Source organism: Neodiprion fabricii, chromosome 3 (genome assembly GCF_021155785.1).
Source record: "Neodiprion fabricii isolate iyNeoFabr1 chromosome 3, iyNeoFabr1.1, whole genome shotgun sequence".
Lineage (NCBI taxonomy): Eukaryota > Metazoa > Arthropoda > Insecta > Hymenoptera > Diprionidae > Neodiprion > Neodiprion fabricii.
The window spans coordinates 10,298,579-10,324,442 of NC_060241.1; the positions used below are offsets into that span (position 1 = coordinate 10,298,579).

The 25,864-nt window shown below is 40.0% G+C and overlaps 1 long non-coding RNA gene across 1 annotated transcript; it reads left to right on the forward strand.

The window, feature by feature from the left end:
* The first annotated feature begins 9,694 nt into the window (after positions 1-9,694).
* On the forward strand, positions 9,695-20,421 carry LOC124177302. The gene is made up of 3 exons (XR_006869582.1): positions 9,695-9,762; positions 11,436-11,437; positions 20,411-20,421. It is a non-coding gene; the product is annotated as an uncharacterized LOC124177302 (long non-coding RNA).
* Positions 20,422-25,864: the final 5,443 nt, after the last annotated feature.

The window sequence follows — 25,864 nt, forward strand, 5'->3', positions numbered from 1 at the left end:
CCGAGCATGAACAGCAACTTCGCATCACCGTCTAGACCGACAGCGTTAGCAGCGTACGAAGTTATGAGGAAATGGAATCTCAAGTTTTCGGGAACGCGTAACGAGGACGCCGAAGCATTTCTCGCACGTATAGACAAGGGCCGATCGCTCATTAACATTCGCGACGAGGATATTTTGAACAGCATCCCCTTCTTTCTGTCAGGTGTCGCAATTTATTGGTTCCGCAACAAACGCGAAACGTGGCATTCTTTTGCAGAATTTAAAGCTGCATGGCGCCGTAGATTTGTCAATCCGGAATTGCAGTTCGCATTGAGGAAGGAAATTCGTAGACTAACCCAGGGCGAATTCGAGTCAGTCGCCGATTATTTGACATATATGAGGGCGTATTTCGACAGATTGAGGCCCGCGTGGTCGGAAGAGGAACAGTTAGATCACGCATACCGCAACTTATTACCGCGATTACAGGTTGCAATTTGACGAGACGAATTACAGGACCTTGATCAATTTGAAGACATTGCGAGTCGGATAGAAATCAGCTTCCGCGTAGCAAATAATTATCAAACACCGCCAACCCCAGGACGATCGGTACTACCCGAATTAGCTTACCGCGGGCAAAGAAATCCAAGGCCTTCTCGCAATAATTTCGCAGCAATTAACTTTTTCGAGGAAGGCCCGCAACCCGAGACGGAAATGGCCAACGCGACCCAATTCGTTCAATCAACACCTAATCGTGAGACACAGGGTAACCGACCCAACAGTCGAAGTGCACAACCGCGAGCTAAGACCCCGCGATTCAATAATCGAAACGATACCAGTGCGCCAACCACTCCTATCGCTACCACGGCTCAGACGGATACCGCGGGCATCGCGAATAACTCTCCTGAGTTCGCCGGCAACCCCTTTCTGCCGAGCCCGAAAGGTACGCTGATCTGCTACAGGTGTAGAAAACCCGGTCACCGATATGCGAATTGTCCCGAACCCACGACCGGTCTATACTGTTTCCGATGTGGCAAAGTCGGATATACTAAGGTGACGTGCCCGGATCGGTGTGCGGGAAACCAGTGATGGAGCCGCACGAACGGGGAACCGCGGAAACCCCTCCGTCACCCGAATCGTTAGATTTTTGTAATCCGATCCAAGCGCCCGCTAGAATTCCGCTATTGTTCCTCAACTTCGAAATTTTATCGCAACTAGTCGCAGCATTATTTGATTGTGGCTCTTCTCGCATCTTTCTTGGCCCAGAGGCTATATCGATAGTTACCGCTTTAAATCTTCCAATTTTACCGTCTCGCTGAGGTCCGGTCAAAATGGCCGCCGGACAGGAGGCACAGATTACCGGTGAGGCGGGCTCACCGGTCATACTACGAGGGGTTTACCATAATATTCCCGCTCGTCTAGTGCCCAGTCTTAGCTTCTCTTGTATCATTGGGTTAGACTTCATTCGGATATTCAGGATCGTAGTGAATTTTGCCGCATTGACCTGGCGTTTCCAGGATGACCCTAAGCGTATTTACACATTCGATAATGATCCATGCGTAGCTGCCAATCCTTGTTGCAATGGTTTAGTCACCTTATCGGAACAGCAAACTCTCAAATTAGCAGCCTTTATGAAGTCCGAAATATCGCCTATGCCTGAACACATTGGAGTAACCAAGCTCACTTCCCATCGAATTAACGTAGGGAACGCTGTAGCGATCCGCCAGAGATCTTACCGCGTATCGCCTAAAATACAGGAGGCTATAGACGAAGAGGTAGGCAAAATGCTAGCAGCCGGCATCATCGAACCATCTAATAGCGCATGGGCTAGCCCCATAGTAATGGTAAAGAAGCCAAATGGTTCTTATCGCTTCTGCGTAGATTTCCGCGAAGTCAATCAGGTATCTAAGAAAGACGCGTACCCTCTGCCGAGAATGGACAGTATCCTAGACAAGCTCCGTTCAGCTCGCTATATCTCGACCATCGACCTTAGCCAGGCGTTTTATCAAATTCCGCTTACCGAAGACAGCCGTGAAATTACCGCATTCATAGTCCCCGGGAAAGGACTATTTCATTTCACTAGGATGCCTTTTGGCCTAAACGGAGCGCCGGCCACGTTTCAGAGGCTATCAGATAGATTAATAGGACCGGATATGGATCCACATGCGTTTGCGTACCTGGATGATATAATGATAGCTACTAAAACTTTTGACGAGCACCTTCACTGGCTCAAACATGTCTTACACGTCATTCATTCCGCAGGATTAACCGTCAACCCTGAAAAGAGTAAGTTTTGTCGCTCAGAGGTCAAGTACCTTGGTTTTCTCGTTAATGAACACGGCTTACAAATAGACCCGGATGAGGTTTCGCCTGTAGTTAATTATCCAGTACCGACTAATGTCAAGTTAGTCCGACGCTTTCTAGGGATGGCATCTTGGTATCGTCGCTTTATTCCCAAGTTTGCTTCAAATACCGAACCGTTAACTAGGCTTTTAAAGAAATCCCAGGACTGGATTTGGGATCAGGAACAAAATACCGCATTCGATGAAATTCGAACCCATTTAACTACCGCACCAACATTAGCCTACCCGAATTTTGAAATACCTTTTGTCTTACACACGGATGCTAGTAATGTCGGAGTCGGGGCAGTATTAACCCAGACTCAAGATGGCGCGGAGCGTGTTATCGCGTATGCCAGTCGAACCCTATCGGACGCCGAAAGAAAATATTCAGTGACCGAACTGGAATGTCTCGCCGTGTTATGGGCCATACAGAAATATCGCGCTTACATTGAGGGCTACCATTTTACCGTCATTACCGATTATAGTAGTCTAAGGTGGCTCCATAATCTGAAAAACCCCACGGGAAGATTGGCCCGTTGGGCTCTCGAGCTACTTAGTTATGATTTTGAAATCATCCACCGTAAAGGTGCGCTAAACGTAGTTCCTGACGCACTATCCCGCAACCCCGAAGTAGCCGCCGTTATAATACCGTCGGATGACCCCTGGTACGATCGTCGTAGAGCCGAAGTAATATCGCAACCTAAGAAATTTCCGCGTTGGAAAATAGATGGGGATAAGTTATATTTTTATCGCGAAGATCCAATAATCGGTACCCTAGTTCAGGATTTAGATGCTTGAAAACTAGTCTTACCCGCAAATCTTCATTCTCGTGCCTTGCAAGAAGCACATAGTGACCCCCAAGCCGGTCACCTAGGTGTTGACAAGTCTTACCGCAGGTTAGCTCTCGCATACTATTGGCCTAAAATGTACCACGACGTGGTCCAACACCTTAAGCGTTGTGACGCCTGTCAGCGAAGCAAGGTTGACCAACGGGCCCCAACAGGTTTAATGGGACGTAGGGTCATCGAACAACCGTGGACAGTAGTCGCCGCCGACATAATGTGTCCATTCCCTCCAAGTCGCTCGGGCTACGCCTATCTCCATGTCTTCCAGGACCTGCTTACGAAATGGCTCGAGATTTGCCCTTTGCGCAAGGCTACCGGTCGTAATATTAGTGACGCCTTCACCGATTTAATCGCATCACGCTGGGGCACCCCCCAAGTACTACTGACTGACAATGGCACCGAATTCGTAAACAAAACCATAAAAGAACTCGCCGATACCTACCACGTAACCCACGCGACGACGCCACCTTAACACCCTCAAGCAAATCCCGTAGAACGAGTCAACCGCGTGTTAAAAACCATGATTATCGCTTTCCTCGAGCAAGAACACCGTGAGTGGGACCTACACCTCCCCGACTTTCGTTTCGCTTACAATACCGCATATCATACTTCCGCCCGAACGAGTCCAGCGTTCTTAAATCTCGGTCGGACACCACTTCCAATAAACTCCCTTCGGCGAATAGCCAGCGGCGACGTACAAGTGGAAAGACAGAGTCCCGAGCTGTGGAAGGAGCGTATGGAACGCCTCCAACTGTTACGGGAATAGGTCGCCGAAAACCTGGCTAACGCGTTTGAACGACAAGCCAGTTATTACAATCGCCGTCATCGGACCCAGCCGTACTCCGTGGGAGAACTAGTATTGAAACGCCAACATACTCTTTCTTCGGCTGCTCAAAATTACAGCGCCAAACTGGCTCAGAAATTCCATGGACCATATCGCATTACCAGAACCATCTCCCCTGTAGTCGTTGAACTCAGCGACGTAGTTAGTAACAAGGTGATTGGCAAAACCCATATTGGGCATTTAAAGGCATATCGTAACAATTAGACTTGACTTTCGCAGATACCGCAAAATTTCCCGCAAACATTTCTGTATCGCAACCACCCATATACCGCAACCTACTCGAACATGAGCGACTCCAGCGGGACGGAGGGGGAGTTCTAGGGACCTCAGTTCCCAGAGGCGGAAACCGAAGAACCCAGGGGCTGGGCCAGGCTGGCTCGCCACCAGCCGCTGCTACAGCAGCTGAGGCGCCAACATTCGGCCTTTTGGTTGGATCTGACGACCGCCGCCCTGGAGGTCCAGGAGGACCGGGCGGAGAAGTACCGGGCCCTGCGACAGGCCGCGATCATACACCCACGGCCGGACGACAATACCCGGGGTACCCAGGCCGGTAACGGCCTCGGCCGGCACGAGGTCGCGACCCAGTCAGGGCACCCGTCCATCCGGTGCGAGACGCGGTCAGCCGGTACCCAGACCCGCGAGACCAGGGTCACCGTTGACGACCAGCCGCCGACAACGGGGGTGAAACGGGCCTCCGCCCCTCCCGAGCACCATCACACCCGGGAGAGAACCGCACCCCGGGCGGTAAACTCCAACCCCCGGCCTGCACCAACCGCAATCTTACCGGTGAGGCTGAGGTACCCGCGACCGGTGGTCGGCGGCAGGTCCCCGTACGGCTCGTGCTGGATCTGCCAGCGATACAGCCACCGGGTGTCGGCGTGTGAAGATAGGGTGCCCGAAGATCGGGCGTGTTACAAGTGCGGTATTTACGGATATTTGCACCCGGGGTGTCCGGAGTGCCACCCGCCACCCGAAGTGCCCAGTAGGCAACGGGGCACATCCCCACCGCCACCGGGGGAACCGGATATATATTGGACCCGGCGCGGCGGCGGCCCCGTCCACCGCGACTTCCGTCTTTTCTAAAGCCATGTTTTTTTGTTGTTCCTTTCTTTACCGCAAACCTTGTTTTCTTTCCTTTTCGCAAACGTTTTTTTTCTTGGCTAATATTCGTTTCTTTTGTTCTACCGCATCTTTTTTTTTATTTTATTATTACCGCAATTTTTTTTGGCAAATTTTTTATTACCGCAAATTTTTTTTTATACCGCCAATTTTTATTACCGCAATTACCGCAGCCTCTCGCCTAGGTTACCGTTTTTTTTTGTACCGCAAACATTTTTTTTTATCGCAATTTTTTTATTATCGCAATTTTTTTTTCTCATCGCATATTTTTTTTTAGTATCACAAAATTGTTCTCTTTTTTTTGTTTTTGCCGCTAGGCTATTGTAAATAAACCATCTTATTACCGCTACACAATTATTTTCTCGCTGACGTAGTAACAGTGATCCACCTTATCACATGTATCCAATCACTCACGGTGCGCCCACGATCCACTCCTGAATTCTGTCATATTCACGGATACGGGATCAATTAACCCCACTCTCGTAAATCGGTTACAAAATAACGTCCAACAATTAAAACCCCACTCGACCTTAACATCATGACTTCGTCGGAATTGAAGAAAGTAAAAACTAAAGAAACCGGCTCTCGGTAAAATAAACGCCTAAATTCTACCGCGTAATCGTTGCGATGTATAGTCATATAACGCAGTGACAACTTAGGGTCAAAACTCCTTTTATCGCAATTATCTTAAAAATAACGCTTACAAATTTTTTTTGGTCGCTTTACCCAGAATAACACCTTACATGAGGCCAATATTTCAATATCGCTCTATACCGCATAAATTGTCTGGACTCCTCTGCAACAACACCCTTCAACCAAGCAATCGAATCGATCAACTTTCTACCTTCTCGCAAAAATTTAGCTCATCCTTTCGCTTCCTTCACTCACAACCGATCAGGTCAACAGTAGAACTTGGGAAACTATGTTTCGCCAAGAGTCAGCGAGCCGTACTCTCAAGTCTCTCAACTAAGTCAAGTATCGCATGGATTTTCAATTTCAATCCTATCTATCGCAACTATCTCTGACATCTCTAACGATCATCTAGCCACATGCAAAAGTAAGTAGTCAACACAATGGTTTCCTAATGGCAAAGGACCTCCTCGGTCCTCCGTAAGGAGGGGGGAGTTGTGACGTGGTATTTCGTACCCCGTCACTTTGTTTAATTATCGCATTCCCCTAGGTGCAGATATCGCTAAAAATAACGAAAGCACGTCTGAGGCCAATACTCCAAAAATGAACGACTAATCATCATGAAGTTGAATTCTCTTTACTGAGCTAATTGTATGCTATTTTCTAATTCTGTAATGCTCTACGAGAACCATCCGCGAGACCTTCGCGTCAAGATACCAGGACACTGCCTGACAGGGGTCACGTACCAGCTCAACATCGTCCACAACCGACTACAGACGAACGAATACCGCTGAAACCACTCCGATGGATGCCTATCTAGTTGTCGAACAGGGTCGCGCGTGATGCACAAACAGCACCTCCAACTATTTGAGACTTATCGGCCAGGAGCCGAACCACGAACGAATGCTTCTACCGCTCGGATGCATCGTTAGGCGGCGTACAGGGCTGTGCGTCAAAAACACAACAAAGCCTCCCGTCGACGATACTTATCAGCCTGGAGCTGAACCGACCCTAACATCTACTAAGTCGTTGACTAACCAATAGAAGACGGTTTTCTCTTCACGAACCGTCTTATCGAAGGACTGCGGCGTGGAATAGGCTAATGATATGCTGACCATGTGGATCTGGTGGATCTAGTGTGGGGATCCGGGTTGAGGGCCATCACCACCAGATCGTTCCGGCATGAGGGCTTCGATGAGCGAGGGCCGGGATGGAGCGCCAACGAAATAGCTACAACGGGAAGTACCAGTACAGCAAGGAGTGAGTTACAGTCGATTGCATGTCCAAAGGACCGGTGACGTAATATTGCCGCACACCTCAATATCGCAACACATGAGCAGTACGACCCCCCCCCCCCCCCCCCCCTCTCACCAACGATACCGCATAGCTGAAGGAAAACATCTCTAACTACCTTCCGACGTCCCGATACCTCGATACCTGTCGTCGAGGGAAAAGAAAAACAAGCGGCGAGGGATTATCGCCGCCTACCCGTGGACCAGGCCTACGCGACCTGCTGGTCCAATTGAAATACCGCAAATTTGAGGAAGAGTCACGTGACAGCAGCTCGACGAAAATCAGGATCATCGCTCATCTCGTCACTCTACGTTCAGTTTTCGCAGTAAACAGACGTGTTCTCGTTAGAAAGTTTCTCGTATCATTATCGCATCTATATCGTATTCTATACCAGTTTCTATCTTCTTTCACGTAAGTGAGGTTCCTTTTCTATTCTGTGAAGCCACGAGATTACTTGCAATACATCGTACCTTGACCTTTATCTCTTTCTCTTTTTACCTTGCAGTTGGTCTGCTTGAGCCAATTGGGCTCGTATCTTTTCTCTTTATCTTGCAGTTGGTCTGCGTGAGCCACCTGGGCTCGTACCTTATTCTCTCTTATCTCTTATCTTGTCCCTCTCTCTGTCTTATTGCAAGTAACTTCGCGACTGGTTGACTATTACTTACGCATTGTAGTGACTATTGCTTATTTTATTATCTTTCTCTTCTGGAATATTTGACTGTCTAATATCGCTGTCTAGCAGCGCGTTCCGTTGAAGGATCAATTTTTGTCTTAGCTATTGAGCATTGCTATTTTGTTATATTTTCTCTGATTAGTTATATCTGTCTCTTTACCTATTACCGTTGATTATCGTATCTTAGTGAGTGTACCGCGGGAGCGATCTTACATCGCTGCGCGGTCCCGCTCGTCGTTCATTTGACATTGGAGTATTATGCCGTATCGCATAACATCTTTTTCACTATTTTCTTCGCTAATATCGCTGATCGTAGTTGTCCGTAGTCTATTTGGTTTGCTGTACGTTGCATGTTAATTATCTTGAATATTGTTTGCCTTATCTTGAATTACCTTCTATCGTACCGAATATTATCTCTTTTTCTCTCGCACTTACCGCAAACTAGAGACTACGTATTATCTGTTAATACCTATATTTTATGCTAATTTTCTACTTGACCTGTCGCTTGAATTTAGCTTGTAATTCATAATTCCCTGTCTGCCTATTTCTGATCATTCTGGTAATGTGATAACCATTACAATTGTTGTATTTTGCATGTGTTTATAATCGCTTCTTATATTTTATGATTCAGTTGCTTACCGCTTAATTCAAGTACAGTACATCTTTTTCTGTTCTGCCTATCTATCATAAAACCGTGTTAATCATTACCGTTAGTATCGCGAGCTTGCGCATATTTGCCGATCATTCGGAAAACGTTCCGTTAATTGTTAACTCTCTCGCTTAACCTTTCTCTGGCTGTAAATATTGTTAATTATCGCATTTATCGTAATTGTATCTCAATCTCTTCAGCTGCTTGCTTGTCATTAAACTTATCGCTTCTTGCTTAATATATTTAACATTATTCCTGCTTCACCTGTTTCTTATTTTATCTATTGGATTCGACTCCGCCCCTCTACCATTATCTTGTCTCTCTTAGCGAACTGTGCAAAACCGTCGTAGAACCTGACCTTACCTTTATCTAGTACCTTTACCTTTACCTTTGTCTTTTTCTCTAATTATCTATTTTTGACGCATGTGCGTCTGGCGCCCAACAATCGTATCTTTCTCCCTTAGTATCTCTCTCTATCTAATTATTTAGGTTAGCGACTGCGCCGTAGGGTAACCAATTATCGTTATATCGTTTTTACCCTCAAATATAAAAATATCTGGTTACAATATATATATATATATATATATTGTAACGTACTTTGACGTTACGGAAAATAAATATGGATCCACGAGTTTAATTATCAAGTCAAAAGAAATCAAGAGCGTGAATAAAATGTTGTGAAAAATGCTTTAATGCAAGATACGTGTTTCTCATTTAAAGTCTGAAACAAGACTGTTTTTACAATAATGTCGGTTGGCGCAGCAACCTTATTCTTTTCAAAGACATAAGAGGTTTATAAACGTCTTTTATCTATGCTGACTACTAGATCATTAAAGAGGGGGCAAAACGGGTGATTTTACCCTTTGTAACACTACTCCCCCTCGAGGAAAAGAGTCGTCCCGACTCGATAAAGATAAAACAATTATAAAAATAGTCTAGTAGTCAGTGCTCAAAGGTGAGTTGGAGCTGTGGCTCTAAAAATTTAAGGACTCCCTTTTTTTACTATCTGGCATTTGCCCACAGTCTCAAGGTAAACCACAGAAAACCTTGAGGAGATAGTTAAGCGTTAAATAACTTCAAAAATTTATGTGCCTTGTTTTTACAAAGGTTAGTGTTATTGCGTGTTGTGTATCTTCATGAATTTGAAGACATCAAAATCATCCGGATCGTCGTCGAAAAGAAAATTCATTCCTCTTCGGGGAAAATAGTCCGGTGAATCAAACACAGATGAGTACGACGAGGCGGGAAACCATAACTGGAAAACTCTGGGTCCTAGGCAACGTAAAGGCTGATTCCTTCTGAGAACCGGCACAGGATACAGGGAAAAGGAATGGGTGACTGAATCCAGGACTTCTTGAGAAACAGCACACCCTAGAGTTTGGAGGACAAATGTGAGTGGTGGTATAACAATTCAAATCCACCAAGTGAATTTGGGAGAATACACAAATACAATAAATTAAATATGTATTTAAAAGAAAAGAAACGATCTTATCTGAATCATTTCTGCGTCCTTCTTCAAAATAAGATCACGTTAAGTCATTTTCAGGAATCGGGGAAAAATTGGATGGGAAAAGGCTGTGTCAAGTAACCTGAAAAAGTACTCACAAAAACTGACACTTAAGGTTAATAAAATGTGAAAATCAAGCAATCGCTCATCGACCTTAAAAAATAATCGTGGCTCTATTCACATTTCAAAAAAAACCAAAGCCTGTCCGACCCAAAACTCGATTCCAGAGAAGAAGTTTCTAGAAAGAAACAACCGAAGAAAACAAATTTCAAATTGATAAGCAACCCAGAAATAACAAATCATTATAAGAAAAGTCCTCATCGAAGACAGTCTTAGTCAGTTGAACAAAATGTCAATCATAAAGACTTTCCCCGTTTCTGCTTTCATCAATGCGGGTGTAATCACTTCAAACTATTCGTGGGAGACCGTCAAAAATATGACGCAGCAAGAATTTAAAATTTATTTCGAAAACCAATGGAGGACTCTAAAATGTGGTCGAGGTGAGACCATCCGAGAGAAGCACAAAATGGGGCTAGTGTGCTTAAACTGTTGGGTTACTCGGTAAGTTCTCACGCAAATTTTTAGTTAAAAATATATAAGTTCCTCGTGGCTGATTTATTTCAGCGCGGACATGAAGAACTTCCATGAACACAAAAAAACGCATTTGACCTTCGCGGGAAAAAGCAAAGCCTGCCGCGAATGCAGGAAGAAATTATGTGTAACAAGATCTACCGAAGGTTGCAACGATTGCGCAGAAGTCAAGTCTGCTCTTAAGATTATAGCAGAACAAATTTTTGAAAATTGACTTTTTTTTTTTTATATGTAACCTCCCGTTTTCACTATTTGTTCCTTTTTTTTTCTTGTTCTAATAAAGAAAATTAAACTTTGTTTTTCGTCTTTCTCTTAATTAAGAATACTTCTTCATTATTCAAGTCTGAATTAACCCCCGCACATCATAGAAGTACAAAAATCTTTAAAAACTTGATCGGCTGTAGCTTCTGCATTTATAACCAAGAGAGGAGCCGATAAATAAGAAAAGGTTTGTTTTACTAGCCAATCTTCATGAACCTCATGAATAGTTCTGAGTAGCTCTAAAGAAATACTCGATTCCTCCTCACGGGAACGGAAACTTACTCGAGCAAAAGAAGTTTCTGGGGAAACTCGCAAATAAACAATCAAATCTACTCTGAGCTCAGACGAGCGAATGAGAAGATCGAAATTTTTCATCAATAAATGAGATTCGAAGTCGCGAAAATTACCTAACCTTCGGCGAGCTTCCACAAAACAATTGCTACTGAATATCGATCTTTTCATCACCTTTACAGGTAATGAAGTCGTCTGCAGATGTCTATCTAACATAACCATTTGAGCAAAATGCTGAAAAGAATAGCAATAACGATCTGGGTCTTGATACATCAAATCTAGAAGATTAATTCCAGCTACATTTCGATATTCCTCAAGAGGTTCTAAAAGTGTACAGACCTGGCGATCTGCTAAAAACCTCTTGGTGAAAGTTGTTTTTTCGCATCCGATATTTCCTTTAATAATAATCGTAAGCGGTCGAGTTTTACTCAAATGAATTCCGAAAGGTAAATTCTTCTCCCAATCGATGACCGACTGTAAAGAAGGCCAAATCGATCACAGTCGTCAAGGGTGTTCGTTTGAAGATCTAACCTCGAAGGATGTTCCTGGTCTTGGAGAGACTGTTCCAGGTTGATCCTCTTCAAAAGGAGCAAGACGATCCAAGTGAACCACTTTCTGACGCGAATGAGGAGATCTTCGGATTCTATAAACAACATCACTTATCCGGTTAACCACTAAGTAAGGGCCTTCCCAATTTCTTTGTAGCTTTGGACATCGTCCTTTCTGTCTTCGAGGTTGAAAGAGCCAGACAGAATCTCCAGGATTAAATTTTAAATCTCTGGCTCGAATATCATAACGAGTTTTCAATTCATCTGAAGCCATAGAAATTCTACTTCTAGCAAAATGATGAATTTCTTCTAAACGTTGTTGTAATAAAAAGGCATAATCTGTTTGATGCTGTCTTTGCACAGGAACAGGGCCTTTCTCTAAATCTGACGGAAGTCGAAGATTTCGTCCAGTAAGCATGAGGGCTGGCGTCTGCTTCGTCGTCTCGTGAATCGCAGATCTGTAAGATAAGAGGAAGAAAGGGATCCAGGAGTCCCAGTCTCTCTGATTCTGCTCTACAAAGTGATATGTGTTTCTCGTTTAAAGTCTGAAACAAGACTGTTTTTGCAATAATGTTGGTTGACGCAGCAACCTTATTCTTTTGAAAGACATAAGAGGTTTATAAACGTCTTTTATCTATGCTGACTACTAGATCATTAAAGAGGGGGCAAAACGGGTGATTTCACCCTTTGTAACAATATATATATATTACAAAAAAATGTATTTACATGAAAAGTTAAAAAAAAATATTTTTTTTTATTTTTTCAACATAAACCTGTATGGGTGGTGAAAAAATTTAACTTATTAATTCTTACAGCTTTTGTTATCGCATCAGCTGCCATTTCGTTCGTTGGGACAAAATCTAATGTGATAGTTTTTTGAAGTACATGATCTCTGACAAAAGACATTCTTACATTTATGTGTTTAGTTTTACAACTATAATTCGCGTTTTTGATATGATCAATCGCTGGTCGACAATCAGATTTTAAATGGATAGGACTATTTGATATGATGTTTAATTCAATGGTCAATTCTCTCAACCAAATGATTTCTTGGGTTCCATCTGACATTGCTACAAATTCTGCTTCTTCCGACGAAATACTGCTTCAAGTTTTTCTTGTGGAACGCCAGCTGACTGCGCCTCCTTGCATAATAAAAACATAAGCCACGACTGGTCTCGGATCTTGCAGACTTTGATTATAGCTAGCATCGCTATAGCCAAACAAATCCTGATTCCCTGATCTAAGCTTATCCAACCGTTTTCTTTATCGCGACTTATATTTACTCCTAAGAATCTCTTCGCTTCACCTAAATTCCTCATGGAATATTTTTTAGATAAATTGTCAAAAAGAATTTTTACGCAATATATACTATTTGTGAACGTAAGAATGTCGTCGACATAAATAACTGTAATTGAAATGATATTTTCATCGATATAAAAATATACGCATGGATCTTGCCTGGACTGCGTCATATTCATCAATTTTAAATCACCATCTATCTTTTTATTCCATGCTCGGCCACTTTGTTTTAAACCGTAGAGTGCCTTGTTTAATAGATAGAATATTCCTTCAATACCCTGTGGTTCATAGCCTTCCGGCTGAGTTAAATAAATCTCTTCATCCAACTCACCGTGAAGATATGCAGATTCCACATCGAAATGAAAAGTATCCAAACGTTTTCTAGCTGCATAGGCGAACAACACGCGTAGAGTCGTATAGCGCACTACTGGCGAATACGTTTCGCTGTAGTCTATTCCTGGAACTTGGTCGAAACCGCGAGCGACGAGTCTCGCTTTACAGAAAGCATTACCCCTTTCATCAACCTTTTTCTTATAGACCCACTTGCAAGTTATTGGTTCTCGATCGATAGGCAAGTCTACAAGTGTCCAAGTATTATTTTTATTCATCGAGCTCATCTCCTTATCCATCGCTTGGATCCAGGAAGATTTTTCAGGACTCTCGATCGCTTCTCGGTATGTTGCAGGAGTGGAATCGATTTGGACCATTTGATAATCATCAAAAGAATTATTACTATCAATTGATTGATTTGTTTTTAAAGTACTATTCGCTGAAAATGGATTTGAACTAGACGTCGAAGAAAAATTTGTAACGTAATCTTGTAAATATTCTGGACGTTTTTTATCTCTAGTAGATGTTCTTCCACTTACAGGTTCAGTCGGTTGTTTAGCCTGTTCATCGGCACCCATCTCGTCCACGTTATCGCTGTTAGGTATGGGTAGGGTAAGTAATCAACACTGTCTTGTTACTTATGCCAGATTTACCTAACCACAGTTCTGTTACGGCGGTGCCGGAGCGCCTGTGTACTGGCCTGGGGTCAGTACGCAACTGCCTAACGTGAGAGCGCTGTCTTAGAGTAGCGAGTGCGCTACTAGCCGTATCGCACGTATTCACCTATGGGTATTAATACTATCATAGGTGAATACATCACAATCGCGATTTCGATTTCGTTCGAGATTCGGTTGATCAATCGTTTCTGACTTTTCTTGAATAGGTAGTAAAGCGATATTTTTAGAATTATTTTGAACATTATCAACAGAACATTTAGAATTTACAGATTTTTCAACAAATATTACATCCCTACTTACTAAAATTTTTTTATTTACAATATCCCAAAGTCTAAAACCTCTTTGACTCGGGCAATAACCTATAAATTTGCATTCTACAGATTGAGGATCTAATTTTTTTCTTTTCTCCGACGGCACTCGAGCGAACGCTTCACAACCAAAAATTTTAACGCTCGTTAAGTCCGGAAGTTTACAACTCCAAAGTTCTTCGGGAGTTTTCCATTCAAGTGCCGCGTTAGGGGATCTATTATGTAAATAAGCGGCCGTCGCTACGGCATCTTTCCAAAATTTACTTGACAAATTCGCATCCATCAACATGCAACGAGCTTTATCTAGTAACGTACGATTTAGCCTTTACGCTCGGCCGTTTTGCTGAGGATTACCTGGAATCGTTGTTTGAATATTTATTCCTGCTTTAAGGGGTTAGGTGGGTTTCAAAATCTTAAAAAATCGAATTTTTTTTTTTTTTGCTTATCTTATAATTGAATATGTTGAGAATATTTCTTTAAAATTTTAAAACGATCCGAGTCATATTCTAAAAGATATAGCCTTTGGATGTTTCACCCATCAGGCTATAACCGAGCGTGACGCAGGTATATAGAGGCAGATATATCGAGGCAGCTGCTTAGCTATTGTTCGTTTATTTTTGTGATGCGAATACTAGGCTTAGGGCTTGCCGGATGTAAGAAATTCTGTGGTTTGATGGATATAAGTTCCTAATTCTTGAATGCATCAACGTACAATTTTTATGTTAATAAATTACATGAGTGCGTCATAACTGTTGCCGAATCAATTTTGTTGTCTGCTGCAAATCAAGAAAAAAAATTAACGTGTGATGAAAATAATGTTGAAGATACGATAGATGTTACCGTGTCAGGTGATGGCACGTGGAAAAAACATGGGTTTGCATCATTATACGGTGTAAGTACGATTATTTACATGTTATTTGAATGTAAATCTTCAATCGCGTTTTTCTCGAAACTACATTTTTGAAATCGGTAGTCACGATTTCTCGAAAACTTATGAACCGATCTCTTTCAAATTTTGCACACTTCTTTAAAATAACATTATCTCGTACTTGAACGAAGGAATTTTTTTTTTTCTATTCCAAGTAATTTTTCAAGGCCATGAAGGGTGCAAATTTTACTCAAAATAAGGGTTTTTTGTTTTCAACGCCGCCAAAAATGTAATTTTTTTTTTTTCCTTCGTCCAAGTACGAGTTTTAAACATCTACTATCAGAAAATTTTTGGTTTTTGCATTTCAGATGAATCTGTCATGAGTTATCCTGACTACGCCGAGAGAACTTTTTTTTGAAGGGTCATAGCAGACGACGTGTCCACGCCTTAATTTTCAATATTTTTCAATGAAAATTTCACAAACTACTTATAAAATATGTATATTTTATGTGTTAAATTGATGGAATGAAATATTCTGTTGATTAAGTAAAAAAAAATTCATAAAAATGTACCTATTTTGAGCTTTTGAAACCCACCTAACCCCTTAATACAAATATCCTTAAATTGTTTATTTAAATACTCAGTACCGTTATCTATTCTCAGATTAATAATTTTACTACTCGTTTCATTTTCAACTGAAGATTTAAATTGCAAATACATATTAGTAACTTGATCTTTGGATTTAAGGAAATAAGTTACCGATTTTCGACTGTTATCATCTACAAAAGTTAAAAAATATTTGTGTCCATCATAAGACAAAGTTGGAACTTGGCAGACGTCTGAATGGATTAACTCTAATTTTTTACTGGCTCTATTAAAACTGGATTTAAAACAATGTCTTGGATGCTTGGCTATTGGATAAATTTCACAGAAAATTTTTTTATCATTTACTACTTGAATATCTACATAATTACTTAACAATTTTTTCAAAGCATCAACATTTAAATGAGCCATTCTCCGATGCCATAATTCCAAACTTTCTCCTTTACTTTGAACCTTCTTCACTACTGCAGGGCAACTGAAAATAGATTTAGAACTATTTATTTTATCATTCTTAATATCTAAGACATACACACCGTTTTTACTTTTATTTCCGACAATAACAATATCTGAACGCTTATTAAAAATCTTACAATCTTTCTCTTTGAAATCAATATTCCAACCCGATTTTGTCATTACACCTACGGATAATAAATTCGAAGCCAACTCTGATGAATACAAAACATTCTTTAATTTAATTAATACTCTCTTATTATTATGGTGCGTATACAGATTTACATCGCCCTCTCCGCATACCTTGAGCTTCTGTTTATTCGCTACTATTATTATTTTGATTTTCGAATCACGCATATTCTCGAACATACCTCTATTATTATACATATGCCTCGAAGAAGCTGAGTCTATCATCCATGAGTCGCTACTACATGTGCCCATCGCTATCAGCGACACACTCGCATACCCAATCTCGGCGCTTTCGTACTCGTCTTCTTCATCACCGCCTTGAACTGCCATGGCACCAGACCCATCTCTCCTGTTGTTACCGTTGTTGTTATTGTTTTGACTCCCGTTGCTGCTATTACCAATAACTCGATGACAATTCCTTGCGTAATGTCCAGGACGGTTACATCTATAGCAAATTAACGATGATCTGCCTCTCTGAACGCCTCTTCTACCTTTGTTTTGTTTGTATCCAGCGTTTGCGCGCGAAAAGAATACCAAGTCATTGTTTTGTTCCGTTGAAAACCACTTAACGTCTTGTAAAATCTTTGTCTTCACCAAGTCTGTCTTTAGATCGACCTTGGAACTTTCCAGAGCCATGACCATGGGTTTGTATACTTCAGGAAGACCATTCAACAGAATTGCTCCTATTACTTTGTCCGGGAACTCCAAGCCGACGCTCTTCAACTGGTGAGCGGCCGATACAATTGTATCAATATAATTTTCTTCGGACGAACAATTTTCAAGCTACGTGTCTGTAACCAACTTTATCAGTTGCAGACCCCTGGTCACTGCTGTATCTGCATAGGTTTTCTTTAGAGCCAACCACACATCACGGGCCGTATTCAAATCTCTTACGTGTCCATATATCTGCCGCTTGACCCCAAGAATGATTTTGGCGCGAGTTTTCTTATCTTTCTGGGGGTCGGTAGGAACTGCCGCTGCATCGTCGGGATTAATAAAATCCCACAAATCTTCGTGAGTCAAGTAAGCTTCCATTGCCACTGCCCACTCATCATACTTTTCGCGGCCTTTCAACTTTTCAATTGTCTGAAGCCCGCTCAACGACGTACTGGCTACCATATTGGTTTTTCACTTTTGAATAAAGCGTCGATGAGCTAATCACTGACTTTTCGCGTTAAACCTTCGTAACTGGGCCCATAACCTGATATAAGTTGTGGAAGTAAAATGAAAAATGTACACAGGATATTTTATTTATTTATACTGCAGTTTATTTTAATTAAGAACCGGATCTTTACTAATATTATTTTAAGTACACAAATGTTGGCTATCCAGCAAACGCTGCATTCAGAGCTAACTCGCAATACGCACTGAGCCGATCTACCTGCCGGTACGCTACTGCTCAGCCTACACGCATACACACACATACGTACTATACCTACTCTTACCTTTAGACATAAACAGAATATATGTACATACAACTAATATCGACGTTCAATTTATATTTCAACAAGACTCGATTAGCGACATCGAGGGCAGGTTGGTGATAAGTTAAAAGAAAGTCCTTTCCAGCTTCAACAGCCCGTTGATGGTACTGGTTTCGCTGATGAGTTAAAAGTGCTCCTTTTTCGCCAAGCAGGTCGTCGAAAGCTTTCAAGGGTCCTTTAACTAAACGTTGTGTAGGAGTATTTATGTCTCATGACCCAAAAGACCACCAACCGAAGATCTAGCGAAAAGAACACAGTATTTACAATAAGGTCCCCGATCATTGTGAGACAGCACAAGCCAGTGAAATTTTTCCAGATGCGATCTCTGGGCATACTTCTTTGTCTCTTTCCCTTTCTTGGAACGACACAGTAAGGAAAATGATAATTTGGAGGCGGTGTCCAGTGTCGCTCGAGTAGCATAGCTTTAATAAAATCATCTATAACGTTAGTATGTCCTATGTAGCAACTGATATCTGATGAAAACTGAAACTGTGCCCGGGGTTCGTCTTTCTTTTCGACAGCAGAGTCAGACGATCCGCAACCAATACTAACAAGTCCGGCATCAGCATCAATGGGTGCGTGACTATCCTGTTCCGAAGAAATAGAAGGCATCGAAGAAGATGACCCAGCTAGTTCCTCAGATACTGATTTTGACTTTTTAGTGAAAAAGCTGTCAATTGTACCATATCTAACAGATCCATGGCGCTTTAGTCTTCCACTTCCACTTCCTCTCTTCAGAAAATCACCCTTCACCAAGGAAAAAAAGAGAAGAGACCAGAGATGGTCGTTACGCGGGGGAAAAGTTACATCTCAGTTTTTCAGTCATATGCTTTTTTGCAATAAGCTGTAAGAACATCACACGTATAAGTTCACACATATACGTGTGGTGTCGATAATCGCGAGGCTGCGAGAATGGTCAGTCGGTCAGTATCCATCAAATCATCAACATCTGTCATAAATGTGAAGACCGAATCAAGACAGAATTTTAATTATTTATTTATTTGTTTTTCTTTTGTAATATTTGCGAACCCTGTTGGGAAAGTGACAAAATTCTGACACCAATGATCAGATTGATGACAATAAACATTATATAAGGACTGACGAATCAATAGAACGGAAAAACATTTATTTTTATCATATGACACCTCCAAAAGATAAGCGTCATTTTTAAGTATTTATTATTATTTTATTTTATTTCATCTTTCACCACGATTCCTAGCCAATTTTTATCTGTCTAACCATTCATATCATTATAAGATCTCCTTCCCCATGATGCGTTTATAGCACTTGGGTTGGCAAAACAAGAAATTCGTTACAAAATTGGCGCCCGAACAAAAGTCCTTTTATCTTTTTCATATATTTGTAAATTTTGTGTTATGATAATTATACAGCATGAAGAGCAATAAGGTCATGTAAAATAGATGTAATATATATTGATGGCTAACCGTTCAACTATTCAAATTAGGTCCAAAATTGTACATTCACCAATAACAACAAAGAAAGAGACAAAGTCAAGTACACAAAAACGCACAATAAATATGAACATGGAAGAACAGTTGGAACGTCTTAAGGAAGAGTTAGCGAGTCTTTCTAGTATAAAGGAATGTGTGGCACAGTTACAAAATCAACAAACGCGAAATGACGAATTAGCCCGAGAAATTCAAATATTGAAGACTCAAAATCAAGAACAGCGGGAAATGCTCGAAACGATTCGTCCTCGACAGGCACAAACAGTGAATAATGATGAAACGTTGGTGAGTGGATTGGTAGCTAGTTTGCAAATGACACATATCGATTTAAATATTCCGGAATTTTTTGACGAAGAGAGTTCAAATCCAATAGAATTCCTAGGTAACATGGAAAGCTATTTTAATTTAAAAAATATTGTTGGTCAATGGAAATTAGGAATTATAGAGAATAAATTGAAAGGCAGAGCTAAGTTATGGTGGAGTTTGATCAAATAGCAGATTGAAAGTTATGATGCGTTTAAACGAATATTTCTGGAAAAATTTTACTCTATTCCCATAAAGTATAATATGTTGTATTTCATATCAACAATAATAAAACGGCAGGGCCGTTTAAGTGGTAAGTGAATTAAATTCAATTCACATAAATATCCACGTATAACACATGTGTACGCATACCAACAAGCTTTACACACATGTCAAAATTGTGTCTCCTCGCGACGAATCTCAAATCTCTAATATGTAAACATATTCAATGGCACACGAAAACAACAATCTTCGAAATACAGGTGATGAGAGAAATTAACGACACTGTAGTCAGAGCGGCTAGGTGGTCTAGTGGAGTAAGTCTCTGGTAAAGCATCTCTAGATACCAGGTTCGATTCCTGGCTCTGTCGTTAATTTTTCAACTCATCTGAAAATTTCGAAATTGTACTCTTATCAATCCCCATACAAGTTAAGGCAAAAAATAGGTGGAGTCCTCGAAAATACAAATCACAAGATGGATCGTTACAAATGTATTTTTTCAAGCAAATTGTCGAAGCCAAATATATTACTCCGAAATTAGATGTTTTTGAAGTTAATTACACTATTATTCAACAATTGCCAAACAGAATGCGTGATATATTAACAACAGTAAACTGTTCTGATACCAAACAAATACAACAGACATTATCACAATTGGACAGTACATATCAAGAGCGAGAGAATGAAAAACGTCAAAATAGCAGTAATCCGATGACTCAATCTCAAAATTTTAGAAATACAACGTATAACTATAATGATAGTCAATATATAAATTATCAACCCGCTAATAACCAAATTGGTCCACAATTTCAGTGCAATTATCAGAATTATAGCCATAACAGTTCGCAAGTTGCAAATACAGGCAATGTGATGTCAAATGGGCAAAATCCGAATAATTTTTCAGTGTCTACAAATAATCGTATAATATTACCTAATCTAAGATATCCACCACCTCCATCATTAAGTACACATCATCAAGTCGTAGGAAAACAAGGCGTTGATAACGTGATAAATAGAAATTTAAACTAAATAACAACGCGCTGCGATTGGATCCCGCATCGTGTTGTGACTACGTAAATTTAGCTACGGACCTTGTAGGTGATATTGACAATAATCCGTATGTAAAAAAAACTCATGATACAGAACACCACTTATTCAAGGAGCCACACATACATATTGTTATTTTGGAAAATCAAGTTTCAGCTTTGGTAGATACTGGAAGTCAAATAACTTGCATGTCGGAAAAATTTTATAAACATCTGAAAAATAAACATGATTTGAATGAACTTCCTGTTAGTAATGTTTTAGTATTATCGGCTATAGGACAAAAAACTACCGCAGTCAGGCGACACATACTTGTAGATGTAAGTATAGGGAACAAAGTTATGCGTACAGTTTTTTTAATCGTACCGCATTTAGTAAATCATGTTATTTTTGGCAATGATTGGTTGTTTATAAACAAAGTCGTATTAGATTATGGATGTAAAACTATTGGATTAAATGGGGTGCTTGTTGCACCATCGTTTTACTCGTACGGTCGGAAATCTTCAGAACAGCTAAAATCATTTGCATGGAATCAAAAAACGTATATACAAGTGGTTAAAATGAGTAATAATGCAATTAAATTAGATTATAGAAAAGAATCTGATATTGATAATAAAGTCATTTTGAAGTCTTGTGAAAATGATAATCTAGCAATAAGCAATAATGTGATGAATAATGTCAAACAATCTGAAAACGTAGATAAAAATATTTGTGTAAAAGGTAATAATAATATAGACTTTGTGAGTATTAATGATGTAATCAAAAGTATAGATAAAGAGAAAGAAGCTGACGAAAACCTGCAAATAGAAATAGAAAGAAGTACTGAAATAGAAAATGTTACTATTAATTGTGATGAAATTGATGAATGTGACAGATTGATAATTAATAATGAAAAACAAGATGATAGGAAAAATCAAAATCCAAAAGAAGATTATAACTTGTGTGAAGATAATAATGTAATAGAAGAATCTTTAAATTGCTTCAGTAGAACAATTAGAAGTTCGAAAAATGATCAAAGTTTTTTTGAAGATGTCCGAGCGATCGTGACAAGTCTTATGGGTTTGAGCGAGGAACAAAGAGTCACTCTTGAAAATTGCTGTGTCAGTATGAGCACCTGTTTTCTGATAAAGTAGGCTGTACTAAAATTTATGAACATTCAATCAAACTTGCAACTAATAGACCATTCGTAAAACGACCGTATCCCATACCATTAAAATATAGAGAAGCTGTAGATTTAAAGCTGCAAAATATGTTACGAGATCGTATAATAGAACGTTCTAATAGCCCTTTTTGTAATCCACTTCTAATCGTACCTTAAAACAAAGGTGGAGTGCGAATTTGTCTAGATGCGCGTCATTTAAATAATATTATTGAATCAGATAACGAGTCACCGCCATTGATTGAGGAACTGATGAGAAAACATCATGGTATAAAAGTTATGACGACAACAGATTTAACACACGGGTATTGGCAAATTCCTGTTGAGAAAAATTCTCGTAAGTTTACTGCTTTTGTATATAGAGGTACGGTATACCAATTTTGCAGGATACCTTTCGGTCTCAAAACGGCAGGAAGCGGGTTCATTCGTGCGCTTTACGTAGCAATTGGTAATGAATATTCTGCTTTTCTGACCTGTTATGTGAATGATTTACTTATCGCATCACCTGATTTTGATTCCCATATACACCATTTAAACTTGGTATTTGGTCGTTTGATGCAACATAATTTCACTATCCGCTTAAAGAAAACATTACTGTGCACAGAATCTGTTCCGTTTCTAGGTTTTATAATTACACCCGCCGGTGTACATCCAAATCCAGATAAGTTAGCAGTAATTCAGAAATTTCCAGTACCTACCAATAAAAAACAACTTCAACAATTTCTAGGCGTATGTAATTATTATAGACAATTGAGTATCAAATATGCAAATCAAGTAACACCACTGCGTAACCTTTTGAAAGATAATGTTAATTAGGAGTGGAAAAGCGATCATACGAAAGCCTTTAACAAGCTAAAGGAAATGTTTTTGAAGTATGTTACCTCAAATCATTATATTCCAAATACTGAATTCCGAGTACAAACTGATGCCAGTAATCTTGGTATAAGTGGTATTTTGTATCAAATAGATTCTGCGGGAAATCATAGAATAATATCTTTAGTAAGTAGATGTCTGAAGAAAGCTGAACTTAATTATAATACAACCGAAAAAGAATTACTTCCCATAATATTTGCAATAACAAAATTTAGAATTTACCTGATAGGAAGTCCGTTTTTAATAATCACTGATGATCTTGCACTTACATTTTTGAATACGGCTTAATTTCAAAGTATGCGACTCATACGTTGGAGCCTACTTCTTCAAGAATATACATTTAGAATGAAACACTGTACAGGCAAAGATAATTTAGTAGCTGATTTTTTCAGAAGAAACATAGATGGGAAACAAGCTAAGTCTGAAAATAATAAAATATTGATCGCAAATATAAATGAAATTCTAATCAACAGAATAGACGTTGTAACGAACAATGTTGATCGCGTGGATCAACATCGAGTGTCCCGCATCGATTTCTCGAAATAAGTCCGTCGAATCGATATTTCGACCCGCCAATCCCCACCCTCCCAATTATTAGCGAGATCGACAGGTGAGACCGGAGCTCTGCCTCTTTCGTTCCGGGGTCGTCAACCGAGCAGGGTCTAATCAACAGCGTGTTCGGGGGTCATCCGTGAGGTCCCAACTCGTCCTGGCCAGGCAAATACAGAGACCCGAATCTCCTCCTAGTTCAAGGGCAGGGAACGTGACGAAATCGCCCAATTCGCCGATCAGCAGACCTCGGAACAAGGGAAAGAGCCAACGTGGGAAAGGCCGCCGATATCAGATAAGCACTCCTCATTCTTGTATGAACGAAATGGTCCCTGAGTGTTTGAATGCGAACGGGAAGGTTCACTTATCTCATGTATAAAAATCTTTGGTGTGTGAAGGAGTGTGTATGACGTTAGGGAATGCATGCGTGAATGGTTTCTGTACAAAAAACAAGATATTTGTTCCCCATTCCAAAATGAATATATAAAACTTATAATTTCGTTGAATGTATGCGTGAATGGTTTATGTACAAAAAACAAGATATCTGTTCCTCATTCCAAAATAAATATATAAAACTTATAACGTCCGTTTGGAAGTATTAAAGTCGGAGGCTATAGAAATTGATGCACATTTACTTGAGGGCGTTGCCTATTCCTCGAAGAGCGCGCACGAACAGACACTCAAATTTTACTAATTTGATTTCAGAAATGACCTAGATAAAATTGGCACTATCTCTTGCACCGACAAACCGTGCAAATGGAGAAACTTGCAAAATGCTGCACTGAAATCGTACGAACCAGTTCCTTTAAACAAACATCAGTGCCTTCAGTCTCCAGAAAAGAAATACCAGAATAATGAGAGCTTGGATGACGCCCGCAAAAAAATAATTATGGAAAATCTCCCCAACTCGGCGTATGTGCAACATAAGTAAGACGAAAAGTACTTTATGAATTTTGACTAATTTCTACTGAGTGTACGGTCCAATAATTGTAACCAAAGAAATATTGTTTTAAGGAAAGGCCGTCATGAGCCCATTTTTCCGGTGTCAAACGATGCCAAAGTTTTAACAGAAACTGAGCTCAAAAGCATCGAGTCAATCTTTGACAATCAGTCAAGTGAATTCATGAAAATAATTAAAAAAACAACTGTACAGCTGTTAAAGGATTGCTGTAAACAAACATTGCAGTTGTTAGAAACAGATTGTCGTCAAGTCTGTAGAGAGACGAAATTGTCGTACGGCAAATGGCTAGACGAGCGAAAATATCGCATCACCGGCACTACTTGCTAAAGTTTGTTTACTTACTCCAGCAACAAACAACCTAATTGGGATAAAAAGTGCTCTACATTCTTTGAACCGAAAGATTTCAAAACCGAGTACACCGAGTATGGTAAAGTCACTGAAGCCAAAGCACGTTGTCAATTTGAGAAAGTGACGAATCAAAAAGTTGTGGAAACTGGGCTCGTTGTTTCACAACAAAATTTTTGGCTAGCATGCTCCCCTGATGGTGTAATTTTCGAAAGGGGAAAGCCAAATACATTGGTAGAAATTAAATGCCCGTTTGCAGGCAAATCGATGCCAATCGACGAGGCGATGAAATCGCAATTTGGCAAGTGTTTGTCACGAAATGACAAAGAAGAAATGAGCTTGAAGAAAAAGCATTGTTATTATGGCCAAGTACAATTGGGAATATATTGTAGTATTGGTGATCGGTCAATTAAGAAAACGTAATTTTAGTTAACGTTTCGACCCGGATATGGGCCCTCCTCAGAACGATTTATTAAAAAACTGTCAAAAAAACAAACAAAAGGAAAATAGGACTTAATCAAATAAAATTGGTACTAATAGTAATCGGACACAAATATTGCAGATGTAACATTCTCAGAGACAATAAACATTGTTGATAGTAAGACCTTATGAATAATTGTGATAAGGATGTTTTTTGGTGTTATTTACCTTTTAAGTTAAGTAAGTGTAATAAGATGTAGTCGATTTCACCATTACAATTGGCGGAAACAATGTTCTTTTTAGTGACGGTAGACGATGTCACTCTTCCAGTAGTTTTTTTAGTAGGAGTTAAAGGTTGGTAGTCATTTATTTAAAAAAATTAAAGAACTATGTTTTTTCACAGTCAATATGTCATGGTGTTAAAAGGTTATTAAAGAAGGTCAATTAGCCATGAAATTAATTCACAGGTGTCAATTGAGTGGAGGTAGGCTCTTTATAATTAAATTCTACATGTCTAACGAAATATTGTTGGTTGAAACAATTGGGACAACCGGTGAATAACGACTGATGGGGGAAAACACAATAATCCAGAGTGAAGGTGAACATATTATAAACATTATACAGAAAAAACAATAAATATTTGGTACGAAAGGTTATGTAGAAAGAACTGTAAATGGAGACTAAATAATAATTTTTTTAAAAAAATAAAAAAATTAGTTTAGGTTAAACAATATTTGTTGTGTGG